Consider the following 10,893-nt stretch of genomic DNA (forward strand, 5'->3'; position numbering starts at 1 on the left):
AGGGGGTGTGACAGAAAGGACTTTACTGGCTGAACCAGTCAGACTCAATATTCTGCCCCTACTACATGTGTGTGTGTGTGTGTGTGCGTGTCTGTGTGTGACAGTGATACAGGATCTCCAGGTGAACTATTTCCTAACTGAACTATAGGTAAGGGGACATCAAACTAGCTTTGACTTCACACTGAACATTGTGCTACTTTTGTGATTCGATCAGCATTTTAAATAAAACCCAGTTCCCTTCAGTTCATTTAGATTTTTCACATAAGATACATTTTAAACCCGTTTTGCGGCCACACGGTTTCCACACCTGAAAGTAGAACATTTTTTAAGAGAAAAAAATGGAGGACTCACAAGAGACAGATCAAGAATACATCTTTCAACATGAAGTAGCAGAGGCTGAGATGTCAGTTGTTTGTCCGTGCCTTATAAAGAGAGTCCATTTCTGCGTAAGCGTTACCTGCCTTGTTGACATATTGTAGGTGTTTAACATTACCTTGGTTAAACAGCATGTTGCGTTGTTTGCTTTTTTTTTTTTCAACACTCTGTGACTGAGTGAGGGTGAACCTCTGTGTCTGTCCAATGCTAATCTCACATTCTGCTGGTGCTCTACATAATACTGTGGGTGTCCAGTTATGGACGTATGGAAGTCACTAACTTTCTCCAACTATTTGCATGATGTGTGCCTGGCAACACTTTGACTCCGTACTATTGGAGAGAGGGTTCATACAAATAGGTATCCATTAGCAAATATTGACCTTCAACAACCTTTTAACAGGTAAAGAAGTTGAAACAGACTGTCTTCTAATTTCTGACTCAACACACACTTCCAGTTTAAGTTTGTCCTAAGTCCTAATTTGCCAAAAGTTACAATTTCTAAACTTCCAACCCCTCTGCCAATCCTATAATGTATCCCTCCAACAAAGCATCCAGAAGCAGTTCACTCCATAGTAAAAGACAACTACAAAATCCTGCTTTAAAGAGTAAACTGTGCAGCGTCTTGAAATCCGATCATCCGTTAAACTTGAATTCCAGGTTCATGTTTAATCTTCTCACTGTAGCAACATGCCCACCCCTCTTCAGCCATTTGTGTTGTTTGTCTGGAGAGCTATTGACAGTCTGAACATGCCCTTGTGTTTCTTTAATTCATAACAATTAAAACAAATCTTCACTGTCTTCTTGTAGACCTCAATGTAAACCTGTTGAAGCTTTCCAGGACTGTCAAGAGTGGAGTCTTCTTCAAACAGGGTCATTCTTTCCATCCTTTCTGGTGGAATGAAACAGTGTCATTCAACATCTGGGCTGACGGCCATGACCTCTCAACCATGGAGGGAGAGGCTGTTATCAGCTGGAAGGAAGAGAAATCGGCCATGGGTGTGAGCCCAAACAATGGTGTCTGTGTGTGTGTCTGTTTCCATGTTCCCATGTCTAGTTTTGGGAAACAACAGTATAGTCTTTAGTTCTATCTTTTCCCCTGACACCTCTTCCCCTCCTTTGGGTTGTAGCATGCAAACAGCAAAACCTCTTTTGCAGGTGTCCAATTTGGAATAGTAGCCTACTGCAAGAGTTAAAGTGTTAAAGAAGGACGCTTGTTCTAAGTGAATTACAATCTATTCAAATGATTCTTCATGTTGTCCATCTTCACAGGGAAATATTACTCAAAGTGCGTGGTTGAATTTATCTGTCTGACTCTTTCAGTCAGTATGCTGCCACCAGCAGCTATATTTAACAGGCCAATCGTTTGTTCTCATTATAGTAAGTCAGTGACCCCAGACTTCATGATAGTTTCACCTTTGACTACACAGAAGCTTTAGTTTAAAGAAGTTCTAACCTGAGGCAAACACCACCTGACCCTTTGCTCCGGTGAGTGTATCTTAGGTTTGCTTGACTGACTGGTGTCTCAGCCTTCTTCTGTGCTCCTTCCATCACCTCCACCACGTTACCTCCCTTTAACTTGGCAGAAGGTGTCAGTGAGCAGCAAAACCAAACTCCAGAACCTGGTACTACTACGTACTACTTACTACTTACATGTAATCTATTTTTGGATACATTTTCTGGATACTGTCATCTGATCAGACGTCAATATGCAAATTAGGTAGGTGGTGCTGGCAGACTCAAGTGATGGTCAGCTTTTTTGCCAGCTTGCCAAACTTGACTAATCTTATCTATACTGTAAGGCCACTTTCAGGACAACGGTGCCCTGTGTGAAAAAAGCCCTCTCATTTATTTGAATGGAGCCAGTGGGTCCACACAGCAGGAGCCCAAACAGAGGGGGCTCCAGCAAAACAACGCAGGGTTGTCCCTTTTCTGCAACACAATGTGGTGTCATCATTTAATTTCATGAGTATTTGGGACAAATTCAATATACATAGGAATGTAACGTATACAACATCCAAGAGTTAAACCATGTGGAACGTTTTGTTGTCCGTAAAGGAACAGCAGTATAACTTGCCAACACTCATATATACAGAATATACAGATTCAGACACACACACACACACACACACACACACACACACACACTGTCTTGCATGTAGTAGAGGTCCTTTGAGAGCCCCAAAGCAGTACTGTTGTATGAGCTCTATTGTGTCTCCGTTGTAGAGGGGGAGCTCATCTTGAGATACAAAGAAGAGGTGGAGTAAGGTGACCTTTACACTTGCTGGATGGATTTTTAAAGATAGTGATCAAACAGATGTCATTAGATCTGATTACAATGTCTGATAACATTAAGATAACGGAGGCCATATACAGATACATGTTAATACCAGGTGGAAATACTGTCTCTATTTCAAAACGTCCCTTCAGAAACATGTACATTTAGTCCGAGATGGCACATGCAGCTGATGTGACATCAGCACTAGAGTTTTGGGTCTAAAACTGAGACCTGGGCCTTAAAGGGACAGTGTGTAGGATTTGGTGGCATCTGGCCGTGAGGTTGCAGATTGCAACCAACTGAATACCCCTCCGCTCACTCTTTCCTTTCCAAGACTGTGGTAACGTGAGTCGCCAAGTGCAAAACCGTTGTAACGCCGTTCACCTTGCTCAGAGGCCAACCATACCATAATAACACCACTTTAGGAGCAACAGAAGTCAGACGGCGGCTGGCGGTACCACAGGTTTACATTCTGTGGCTTGATTAGGTTTCACAAGTGCATAGAGAACTACGGTGGCTTTCAGGTAACGTAACAGCGTGAAAGTCTCTCTCTAGAGTCCGTTTGGTTTGTCCGTTCTAGGCTACTGTAGCAACAAAATGACCCAATGAAAGTGAGTATGAATATGTAACAGAGCAGAATGAGATGGGAGAAGCAGAGAGAGGACAGACAACTTTGTAGAAAACATTTTCTGATGGTCCACGTGGTTTTGCTCTTATCCAGCTGAAGGACAATAACATCCGCTGGGTGAATTACAGGCCAAAATGCATTGTCTCATCCATGGATATAGTTGTAATTTGGTAATTAGGGTGTAGAGCAGTGATTTGGAAACAGATGAAACTTCCCAAAGGCATTCTAAGGTAGTTCAAAAGGTGAATATGACACAAGCAGCTTGAAACAGTATGGATAAACGGAGAGTTCTAATGAGTTAACAGGAGTTGTGTTGCATCGAGGCCTCTATCTGACCGAGCTGCACTTATCTCATGTCATGTCATCAGAAGCTAACAGTGATATCTGACCCCATCACCACTGCATTCCTCTACTGATACAAGGGTGAGAGTCGATCAATGAAGGGACCAGCCTGATTTCTGCTTAAACATTAACATCATGCCAAACACACATGCTGCTCAAACTACAACCTGAAACTACATTTGTCGCTGGATGAAAAAGGATACGTTTCGACTGGTGAATTGATTTATGAATATTTTCACTTCATTTGGACTTCTGAAAATGTTTTAAACCAGTATTAAACCAATGAATTATATTTTATGCAGAAAACATTCTTGCTTGTAATTAATTAACATGTTATAACAATTCCCCTAAAACCTCCTTTAACTTTTATGATATTAAGAGGTGAAAGGAACATAGTAGAGGCAACTCTGAATTGTATCCATAAATCACCAAAGGTGAACTGTGTAAATGGTGCTCACTGTCCTCAGTCTGCCCTTACATGAATGATAAAGGGCTTTAACCCTTGGAACCTCATCAGAGCGTTAGTGTACAATAACCTTACTTTATACAGTAAAGTACCATCAAATCAAAGTGTTTTAAATTAATACATTCATCTCTTGGCCAAGATAGGAAGCGATAAAACAGGGTATAGATTTAGGAAATGTAAGACAGGTGACCCAAAATAAAGATAAATATCATAAATGAAATCACAACTAAGAGTTGGTTTTAAAGTCTATTTTGTATCTGCAATATTTTTCTATTTACGTTCCGTAATGAACCGGAATACTTTACTAATTCTGAAATAACCTGATGTTACCATAATAGATTTAATTTAATCCAGGTTTCACAAAATAATATTTTCACATTCTAGTTTTTATTCTAACCTTTCAAACACATCTCAGGGTCTTCATTGTCATGTTTCTTCTTTGAAGTTTTACAGCGCTCAGCCGTCTTCTGGATCAGGACAAAGACATTTAACCAGTGAGAACAGGATGATTAGAAAATGGTCGGTATTGATGACGATTGGGTTAAGAGGCTAAAATATGACAAACACACATCTTTTTGTAATAATTGGGCAAAGGTTTACGCCACATAACTAGTAAACTGATCCTCATTGATAAAGTTGTTGGAGTGGCCCTTTAATTCAGTTTTGGATTCAGATTAGGTTAAGAGTGAGTTAACTTGATTTTGATCATGGGGTGTACCATTAAGTTGCCCTAGTTCTTCAGGTAGTGCTAATATAGCAGAGGCAGGTCTCTGTGACAAAAGGTAAAGCATTCCAACAGGGTGTAGTCTGGGCTGATCCAGGTACTGTACCATGACTGGAATGTTTGGCTGGACTGTTGAACGAGTACGACAGCATTATGATCGAGAGCACAGGCGTCATTCAGGCTGATTCACTGCCTGGGCTCATGAAGACTTAAAGTACAAAGGATGACTTCAACAAGAGTACGTTTAATATGCTTCTTCAGGGCAGGAGAGAGTAGAGAGGCCTGATTGCTGTACTTGAGACAAGTTTACTAGATCACTAACAGCTCTGAGATGTTGCTCTGCTCTTAATCCTGACCAGACACCTAGAAATAGAAGTGGAGGTAAAAGTCTAGGTAGAAATATAAGTGGAAGCAGAGGTCCTGTAGAAGTAGAAGAACTGGAAAAGTAAAGGTCGCAGTAGAAGTAAAAGTACTGATGAAGTAGAAGTAGCAGTAGAAGTACTAGAGAAGTAGAGGTAGCAGTAAAAGTACTAGAGAAGTAGAGGTAGCAGTAAAAGTACTGGTGAAGTAGCAGTAGCAGTAGAAGTACTAGAGAAGTAGAGGTAGCAGTAGAAATAGAAACACTGAGAAGTAAAGATAGATTCCCCACATCTCATTCTGACAAGAAAGGCAACTTTCTTGAGTACATGAGCTCAGATGTGAAGGTTGAAGGCTGACCACACTTTGGTAGCTCTGACAGCTGACATCAGCCTTGAACAAGCTTATGGCCAAGAATGCAAACTGAGCTCTCACTTTGAGGTTGTAAGGTTGGATTCTGTGTGGACACAATGAGCAGACTCTCCTGCCCATTTGTCTCTGACAGGGTTAGAAGCTGGATCCACATACTGGACACATTACTCTGAGCCCTCTGTCCAGCTTGCATCTTTCCCCTTGTTGCAAGTTACCTCTGCATCTGATTTCCTTCTCTGGGCCACATTCCCATAGGTCCAAGCATTTCCTAGGAAGTCTCCATCTCTCCATTTTCCCTTCATGCACCAGATGCCCTCAGCTTCTCCCACCAGTCCCAGTCACCTGACTACACCTGCCAGATTATTAATGTGTCTTTATACCTTTGCTTTCCAGTTTCTGTGACCTGAGCCGTGAACCCTGAACCCTTTACCCTAAAAACTGGAGCCTGAACCTGAACCCTTTTTTGTACCTCCCTACCTGCCCTTCCTGTTTACTAGTGGACTCTCAATTACTTCTTTTGGGATTTTCTACCCATGCCAGTGAACTTATGTTTCTTCACTTTTTATTACTGAACTGTCCCTGTCTGCCTGGATTGTATTTGGGTCCATTCCCCATTGCCTCGTTTTTGTGACATTCATTAATATTATTTTCACGTAGACTATTGGCATGTCACACACATACCTGTCTGTGAACCAACATGAAGACATGAGTTTGTGAGTGCATTTCTGTCCTTAGCAACCCAGCCAGGTGAGTGACACGCTGAAGAAGTGAACAGGTGTCTAAGATGATACTATGTGTGCAGGTATGACATGGAGAAAACTGAAGTGCATTCATGCCTTTGTACTCCACATTCTCCAGAGGGGTGGGATCTTGGTGACTTAAAGGTGTGTCTGGCTGTCAGCAGAGTTGTATTACCTGGAGGAAGGGGGTTCACTGCTGGTATGACAAGTATGACACATGCAGCTTCAGATACATTGTTGCCAAAGGTGGTGCCATATGATTGCTGTCTAGTTGCGCACTGTGGAAATCCTGCAGTGTGTGTGTTCTAGTTATATTGCTGGACCATACTTTACATTTTTGAACTCTGACTTTCCCTTTAACCTACCGCCTTGAGTAGCTTTTAAGTTCGAGAAAAGTATTTGAAAACCACACAGACTCTCATAAAAAGATATTTTACTCGGCTTCAGCTTGACATGACTGCTGTCACTGGACACTGGGGGATATTGACCAGAGTTACTAATATATGATGGACCCAGTGGTGATCTGGCAGGGTAGAAGAGATTAGTCCCACTGAGTGAGCAAAGTAAACCATTCTATGATCAAACCAGTCTGTTTGCCGGGTCAACCCCACACATGAGGAAGCACACAAACGGTGAATTGGACAGGGTGTGGAAATCATTCCAAACTCCAAACATCAACAGGTGTGGCAAACACATACTGAGTTTGTTCTGTATCACAGACTGAACGGAGAAAGCAGCAGAATAAAAACATGTTGGTGCAGTGACTGTTGCTTTGGTCAGTTGATAATTCAGAGCAGATAAAGTAAAGTGCGTTCTTGCTCCCCCCCAAATTGAATCAAAACTCCCATTGTTGCCAGTGTTAACATAAATTATATTGTTATATTATATATTTCTACTTGGTAACTAATACATGTTTTATTCATTTATCAATTAATCAATAGATGGCATGTGCAGTGGATATTCATGTTCCACCGTAACAACAGTAAATAAATGTAATGCCACACAGAATTGTTTTCTTTTTTCAGTCTCAAAACGTTCAAAGTGGTTGCTTTGCTACAATAAAGCAGCAGTTTGTCCGAGCTATTCTCCACTATTGTAGCAGGTGAAGGGTGTGTGCAGCAGCAGCCTCTCTGTGACAGGTGTGTCCCACTCTTCAGGTTTGAAACTAAATGCATCCGCATTCACACACAGATCTATGCAGGCATTCAGACAAACAACCATTCACTCATTCCACAAACTATGCCTAACCCTTCTTAGTGTTAAAAACATAGTCTGTTGGCAGCCAGCCAGCCGACTGCACCCTACCCTCAAATATGTGGTCGACTCAATAAACACTCCTGCAGTCTTTAAAGTATCTGCTTGATTACCCTTATTACCTAAGCTGAGAACATGCTGAGAAGCGTCCCATAAGTAGCTGACTAGATACGTCTGATGATGCTCTATATAAATTTAAACTTTATTACATTTGTCACATACATACAAACATAGTTGACCTCTGCATTGAACCCATCCTAAACATTAGGAGCAGTGAGTATCACAACATCGTTGTATATTTGGACTCAATCCTGCTGCGATAAAAACACTCACTAGAGCACCAAATGCGGATTAATCGCCTCTGAACATAGTCCCAAACAGATGCACTCCTCCTGTTTGAGAAGTGTTAAAACTACAGTGGCCTTGACGAACAATGAAGCATGTCACTTATTTCACTCTTTCTGCTCCACTGAAAAATGCCGAAAGCCACGAAAAACGGCAGCAGATGAAGAAATGAGATTTGTGATAAAGAGACTGTAACCTTCCTCACAATAATACGTGAAACACACTGATTTCAAACATTTCACTTTTGATGGGAGCTCTTTAGTGACATCATCTTGCTGCAGCCTTCTCTTCTGCAGTGGTTTAATGGAACCCTACTCAACAAGGTAGGGAGGTTGAAGATGATCGAGCCGATGGAGTGTTCAGCCAGACATGAGCACTGCATGAGAAGATGTCTCTATGCTGAGGGCTGTGGTGAAAAAAGCACGTTGTCTTTTAAAATGTTTTGCCTTGACGCAATGCAATGTCGCTGTGTGTGTATGTGTGTGAGGACCAGCACAAGCTAAAGCCCCCTTAACCATGGCAAAGCCCCTCTGACAGGAAACTGCTGCTCTGTCTGTCCGGACTGTAAGCCTCACGAAGCCCCCTCTGGTTACAGTCTGCTGCCACTCTAACACCACACGTGCTAGTATTACTACACTTGTGAAGACGTTGTATTGTCTCTAATCATAAATCAGCTGATAGAATATGTTGCAACACACTGCTAATGTAGTGTTAAAGCTTCATTCTGGATGTATTATCATTTTAGTTATCTTGGTTTTGGCCATCTTTTCGATCAGTAACAATGACATGGACCTCACTGAAGATCTGGTCCAGAAACAACAGCAATCAGACAATTTAACAGATGTGAAAACTGCACCAAAGAATATTGTATATTAACAATGGATCAATAAGTATATGTGATATCTGGAGACTGGAGTTGAGAGACGACGGGATCGTTTCACACGTAGTCAGTTTACAAGCTAATTAAGTTCAAACCAATAAGAAGCTAAATCATCATCAGATGATAGCTGGTGGTTTCCCAGAATGCATTACAGCCAATGTGTTCTTCTTCATTTGCTCTCCACACAGGCTGTTTAACTGCATTCAATCAAAGCCTTCTCCAACGTGATTGGTCAATTCTACTCAGACTACAAATAGAAAGCAGAACGTTCTGATTCCAAAATCTTGCCCCTTTGCATATGAATACAGAATGTGTTTATAGCTATTAATAGGGGGATAGTACGTTGAGGGTGACTGTGGCTAAGTGGAGAGCAGGGTTGTCCTTCAATCAGTGGCGGTAAGCAATCCCCGGCTCCATGTCGATGTGTCCTTGAGTAAGATACTTAACCCCAAAATTGCTCCCGTAGCTGAGCCTGCGGTGTGTGAATGAGTTAGTCTGATGGGCTGCCATCAGTGTGTGAATGGGTGAATGATGACAAGTAGTGTGAAAGCGCTTTGAGTGGTCAGAAAGAGAAAAGAGAGAAACATTACAGTCCATTTACCATTTATGTCTCTTCAGCTTGTTCCGCAGAGTCAACGGTTCGTTCCTCGACTGGGACGTGTCACGTGTCGTAGTGTCCCTGAGCAAGACACTGAACCCCCGGCTCCCCGGGCGCCTGTCATTGGCAGCCCACTGCTCCCTATATACAGGGATGGGTCAAATGCAGAAGGCAAATTTCGTGTATGTGTATATGTATATGACAATAAAAATGGTTTCTTCTGGTTTCTTCCGCTGTTCCCAACTTAGCAACTCTATTCATTCAACTTTTATCTGATCACCGGATTGGCTAAACATTAAAGTTATTCTCCAAAGTGTCTGTAGTAAACCACCCTACTCACCATAGTTGTGAACATGCAGTTTTTCAGTCCAATGAAATATTATATTTCAACTGTTATGTTTCACCTAAAATGGTTTAGTTTCAAAAAACAGTTGTTGAGATAAACAGTTTTTTTTTCAACCGTCTCTTGTCCAGTCAGACTTTATTGTAACAAGTACAATGTTATTTTAATCGATAGAAATTATGACAAAAATATGACCCTAGTTGTAATAACTTTGAACATGTTCATGTTCCTGTCAGAGCCAGTTGATACAACAAACTCTTGGTTGCTATGGACTCATCTGGAGCAGTTCAGAGTTTAGTGCCTTGCTCAAGGGCAACAGGCCCTTTTCACAACAGCCATTGTGACATGTCATAAACAAAAACAAGTGTAAAAACAAGTGTAACGGATCAATCATGGGCCCAGTGTGTGACAGCCAGTGAGCCAGCATGTGCTGACCTATGGAACAGGACCATAATGTTAATGTTATTAATTACATCTGTGTTCACCGTGCTGTGAAAAGGTTCATAGTCACTTGTTCACTTCCCCATGTTTCCTCTCTGGCTCCTGGGGATCAAACCAGCAACCTGAGCGGAACAGAGGTCAGAACACTGAGTGCTGCATAAAGTGAGAGAAGTCCTCCCATCCCTGTCTCTGCACACCTGAAACCTGAGCACACCTCAAACTGGTATGTTAGGTGAGCAGTGTGTGGGTGGGTGTGTGTGTGTGTGTGTGAACCTGCACTCCCCAGCACTCCTCTCTGAACATGGCTGCACTGCAATGGCCCTACAGCAATGGCCCTGGGGTTAAGAAGACATTTTGAAAGTGAGGAGTAGAGCAGAATAGAATCCCTAGAATCACTTTTTATTGTCATATACATATACATACACAAAATTTGCCTTCTGCATTTGACCCATCCCTGTATATAGGGAGCAGTGGGCTACCACGTGTCTTGCTCAGGGACACTACGACACGTGACACATCCCAGTCAAGGATCGAACCGTTGACCCTGCGGTTACCAGACAACCCTCTTAAGCCAGTGAGCCACGGTCACCCCTGTGGAAGAAGAAGCTGAGGAGAAAGAAGTGATCACAATAACATGTGAAATGAGTTATAGAATATGGGAATAGTAAAGCAGCTGCATTCATTCATGCCTCAAACTGCTCTCCTGGTCTTTCAGGTTATTAGCTCTGCTCGTCTGCTTCAGCTATAACTCCT

The sequence above is a fragment of the Anarrhichthys ocellatus genome, unplaced genomic scaffold (assembly GCF_004355925.1).
Source record: "Anarrhichthys ocellatus isolate YVR2014 unplaced genomic scaffold, GSC_Weel_1.0 scaffold56, whole genome shotgun sequence".
In the NCBI taxonomy this organism is placed as follows: Eukaryota; Metazoa; Chordata; class Actinopteri; order Perciformes; family Anarhichadidae; genus Anarrhichthys; species Anarrhichthys ocellatus.